Here is a 5,857-nt window from a genome sequence, read left to right on the forward strand (position 1 = left end):
TTCTTGATCTACAGAATCTGGCAATGTGACCCGATTTGTTGCAGTGATAGCAGACCAATCCAGGTGCTCTCCAAGGTCCATTATTCATGTTTCTATTCTTCCTTCTGCATGTTGCAATAGTGTGACCATGACCATGATAGACCATGTAGTTTGCTCTCCATTCGGTTGCCGCTTGATAGCCATCGCTTCTTTGTTGATGATTGAAGGCATTAAACCGGTTGTGATTCCAGTTCACAAAAGGTTCAGGACCAGCTCTTTGGGTCCTTTGAGGATATCTATCAATGTTGTTCATAACTGACCTGCATTCAAATGCTCTATGCCCATACTTGTTGCATGCATAACAGTTACCATTGAATCTATAGGATCTAGGCTTATCATTTAGGAAATAAGGAAAATTGTTGTAAGCCTTACTCCTACACACATTTGCAGTATGTCCTTCTTTAAGACAGTTGAAGCAAACAGGTTTAAACTTTTTCTTACCTTTACCCTTTGATGCCAGTTGTTTCTTTGATGTTCCAGCACTTGTACCAGAGGTCTCATCATCCTCATGACCGGAATAACCAAGTCCATTGGTATTCTTGACCAGTTTGGTAGATTCAAGCTTTTGCTCTAGCTTGACAGTACTCTTGTTGAACTTAGCAAGAATTTCCTTTGACTCAGAGAGTTCTTTGGAAACAACAGCATTTGTTTCCAACATGTTTTCATTCTCAGAGATGGCAATGTTTAGTTCTGCTTGCATGTCTTCCTTTTCCACTTTGCTTGCATGGAGTTGAGCAGTTAGGGCACTGATCTCTTGTTTCAGCTTAGAGATCTCATGATCTCTTTCTTTCACTAGATCTTCAGCTTTCCTTTGGTTCTCAAGCTTTTGACACATTCGGATAGTCAGTCCTTCCAATTCCTTTCTCAGGTTGGAGTTTGATTCATTCAACTTATTTACTTCTGCAATTAGGGCTTCCATGTCTACTTCATCTGAAGAACTATTTTTAGATAGCTCCATTACCTTTTCTACATGTTCTCTTCTTTTTTGCTTGAGATGCCTTGTATTTGACCATAAGATCATCATAGGATTGATCAGACTGAGTGAGCCGATGAGTAAGTTACCTTATAGAGTATTCCCCCATATCTCTTTCCAAGTGGTTAAACTTATAGAAAGGTAGGCTCTAATACCAATTAATGAATGCTAAGAGGGGGGGGTGAATTAGTATGCCAAAAATCTTTGCACTTAAACACTTTACAAGACTAACAGTAAACTGGTAAAATAGTTTAGCAGACAAACCAGTTAGCATACATGCAAACCAAATAGAAAATAAAGCATTCACCCACAAAAGCACAAACACCATAACACATGAGATTTTGACATGGAAACCCAAATGGGAAAAACCACGATGAGATGGAACTCACAAGTAACTATCTGCAGAATAGGAACCAGACCAGTTAAGGTCAGACCGGTTAAGGTCTTACAATGTTCTTTACTAGAACAGATCCTATTAGGAATCTCAATCTCTGTTAGGAGATAAGTCCGATTAAAGACTACCTTGCTAGAGGATTGTAGATCCACAGATGTGAACCACCTTGTTAGAGGATTTACAAAAGGCTTTTGGGCCTACCCAGTTAAGGGCTACAGACTTATCAAAGATGTGAGTAATCAACAAGTGTTTGATCTAGCTAATAGCATAGACTACTCGGTTAGATCCTTGATAGCTCGTTCCTAATGCATTCCAGCATTACTTCAGTCTTCTACACATTCATATTCTCTCTAACTCCTCAACCACATTAAACCCTAGCAACAACATAAACTTTCGCTATATCCACATCAACAACCTAAAACCCTAGACATGATGTCCTTATAAAGGAATCTGATTTCATGTCGGTCCAATAGGATTACATTACAATTTCCTAGGTTTAATTTGACTTGGACATACTTGGTAACACAACACAAAAAGCACCATTAAAGTGTCGGCATCGTCAAACAATCGGTGGATGGTAACTCATCACAGAGTATTACCGGTTCATACAAAATGTCGATTGCCAGTTTGACAAAAATGAAGACTGGTAAAAATGTGTTATGCCACCTTAATCCCTCGTATCGCTTGGGGTCAACATGCTGCTTCAGACTGAGAAACACATTCTGCAAAACACCAATAGTCTAAAGACTATAATACAACATACCGGTTGGAACAAATACCGGTTGTGCTCTAACTCATACATATAAAGGGGATCTCAATGCAAGTGTGTGTCCATCAATGACAATCACAACATAAACATAAAAAATGCCAGCAGAATCATCCGCTCCTTTAACCTTATGCAACAGAACTATCAAATCCATAATGTAGGGTTTCACATGATCTCTATTCAAGGATTTTGCTAAACAAGAACCCCCTCTTTGAGGTTTAATAAACCAACTTCTAGCAATAACATTTCTATACTTGTTCGTCTTCTCATGAAATCTTGTAACAGAGAGAGAAGGGGTAAATTCAGAGTATGCGTCCCTCTCAGGAATTCCAAAAACTGAGACAATTGTTTCCCGGTTCACTGTTAACAAGACTTGACCATCATATTTCCTTATACATTGGTGTCTAATATCAAACCTGTTAGTTCATTCTCTCACCAATTCTGGACAAGCGACTACTAAAGGGAACACCAATAGTCTAAAGACTATAATACAACATACCAGTTGCAACAAATACCGGTTGTGCTCTAACTCATACATATAAAGGGGATCTCAATGCAAGTGTGTGTCCATCAAGGACAATCACAACATAAACATCGAAAATGCCAATAGAATCATCCGCTCCTTTAACCTTATGCAATAGAACTATCAAATCCATAATGTAGGGTTTCACATGATCTCTATTCAAGGATTTTGCTAAACGAGAACCCCCTCTTTGAGGTTTAATAAACTAGCTTCTTGCAATAACATTTCTATACTTGTCCACCTTCTCATGAAATCTTGTAACAGAGAGAGAAGGGGTAAATTCAGAGGATGCGTCCCTCTCAGGAATTCCAAAAACTGAGACAATTGTTTCCCGGTTCACTGTTAACAAGACCTGACCATCATATTTCCTCATACATTGGTGTCTAATATCAAACCTGTTAATGCATTCTCTCACCAATTATGGACAAGCGACTGCTAAAGGGAAGGTTGTCGCTTCCACCAAACCCCTATTTCCTATCTCAGTCATGAACGATTCTGACATTTGACTTTTTAACCTCTCTAAGATGTCACCCATGTCAAAGTCTCTTAGGGTAGTGTCACTGAATTTAGGATGCACACATTATAAACTAGAAGCATTACCGAATAAATGAAATGCAGACTTCACTTTCACTAACTCAACCATTAAAACACGACTCCCCAAGCAGGAAAACAAAACCAGAAGTAAAGACAATAGGAAAACGAAAAAACTGAACTCACCTTGTGTCAACAAATTCCTTAAATCCCTATGCTTGCAAAAAAAGTTTACCTCTCGCCACCTTCAGCGCCTTACCAAAAACTGACTTAGCTACTGATAAAATCATCACTTGTAACAGTGTCGTATATCAAATTTAAATTTATGAGAAACAAATCTGCCCCACACATGCTGGAGATTTTGATATAGCAAGCATTAAATGCAATCTCTTAACTTCCATCACCTCACTCATTCTGCTCATGCAAGTGTTATGATGTGTGTCATAAGCATAACTTTCCATGATTACAAACATCCAATCATGTACCTTGGGAAAATTTGCGCCAGCTGTTATCTTTGAAAGAAGAGTCCTGGGCATTCAAAATGAATCATAACATTTCCTTATTGAACCCTGTGAACCCATTGAACACAAAGGTTCAAGTTAGTTCACGCATGTTCAAGAATGTTTATGTATTTATCAATAAATACTCTCAACTATATCAAAAGAAAGGAGATGTGACCAACTCACATGAAAACAAAAAGTACAAGGCAGTTCATGCTAGTTCAACTAGGTTCACATAAGTTCAATAAGGTACACATTTTACAAATTGTGAACATTACTTTTAAAAATGAAGATACAAATTACTATAGAACTAACCTACCTAAAATAAACCTTGATCATGACATAAATTAGGACACAAAAATTTAAAGATGATGACATATAGGCAAACCCTTGTCAACATCGGCTCTGACTAGGGACTGGATTTCATGGCTTAAATACAAAGAACCCAAACTCTGGTTCTGCATAACTGAAACTAAGGAAGGATAAACGGACACAAAAACAAAACAAAAACAAAACAAAAATAGAACAAAACAAGCAAAAACTATATACAAAGGACGAATAGCTTTAGAACCTATAAAGCTTGAGATCTTGGTCGTTGTATGACAAAGGAAAGATTGAGCCATCAGCATATGAGAGCTTGAAAGAATCCGGGCCTAATACCTAGTAAAACATGAAAGGCCCCTTCCATAGATAATCAAATTTGCCATGTGCACCTTTCAACTGCCTTCGCTTATCCCATAAAAGGACCTCATCACCTTCCATGAACTTCTGAGGCCTTGCCTTTTTATCAAAAATCTTTTTAACATGAGCTTGATGCAGAGTTATTTTGTCAACCAGTTCTTTTCTTTCCTCCACTAACTTGGTGAGATAAATAATCTGCTTCTCAATAGAATCCTTGAAGAATTGATACTCAATCATGGTCTGAAGTCTAGAAGCAGCCAATTCCAATGGCAGTTCCACTTAAGCCTTGATCCCATATACTAATTCAAAGGGTGACATACTAATTGCTCTCTTTGGAGTTATCCAATCAGCCCATAGAGCTTCATAGAGATGTTTATGCCAGGTCTTTGTATTTTCATCAACCAATTTTTTCATTATATTGACCAAGTTTTTGATTACTTGACTTGGCCTGACCGTTTCCCTATGGATAATAATCTGATGAATGCACTAGGGATATGCCATGATCATAACAAAACATCATTAACTCCTGAGAAGCAAAATATGAAGCATTATCTGTCACTATTCTTTGTGGAACACCGAAACGAACCAGAATGTTGTTCTTCAGAACATCACAAACCACCTCTGTGGTTGTTCTCTTGGTTGGTACAACCTCGACCCATTTGGTAAAATTGTCCTTTGCTATCAATATGTATGAATGCCCTGCACTTGACGAATGATTCACTGGACCAATAAAATCAAGACCCCATTTCTTAAATGGTTCCTCTACAACAACTAGCTTCAAAGGAAGAGCTGCTAGTTGAGGTCTCCCAGTAAACATCTTACATTTTTCGCATTGCACAACCCATCTATAGGCATCCCTGAACATGTCAGGCCAATAGAAACAACTTCAGAGAATTTTAAATGCAGTAACAGTTGAGGAAAAACATTCACTGTAGGACTCATTATGATATGCATGCAATAACTTTTGTTATTGCTCTTTATCTACACAACGCAAATAAGTACCATCTAAACCTTATGCAGAATATCCTGCTAGATTACATATTTTGTTGCCTTAAGTTTAAGATTCCTTTTCTCTTTAGTAGAGAGATTCCCTAGACAACTACCATAAGTCAAATAATATGCTACATCAGAAAACCAAGTGTCCTGTAAACCTACAAACAAGGTTAATGGAAATTCTTCCTCTACATCTACCCTGTTTTCTACAATCAATTTGCACAATCCCTGACCCCTCACCAATTTTGTAGGACGTATGTCTAGGTCATACTCCTGAATTTTGGTCACCCATGTAGCCCTCTTATTGAGTCCAACTTCTTGTTGGGTTAAGATGCTTTTAACCGCAACATCTAGAACAAATACTATAGAATGAGAGCTTAGAATGCAATATCTGAATTGTTTCATGGCCTTAACAACTACAAAATCTTGCTTCTCAGAAAGTGAATAATTAAGCTCA

Source organism: Cryptomeria japonica, unplaced genomic scaffold (assembly GCF_030272615.1).
Source record: "Cryptomeria japonica unplaced genomic scaffold, Sugi_1.0 HiC_scaffold_16, whole genome shotgun sequence".
In the NCBI taxonomy this organism is placed as follows: Eukaryota; Viridiplantae; Streptophyta; class Pinopsida; order Cupressales; family Cupressaceae; genus Cryptomeria; species Cryptomeria japonica.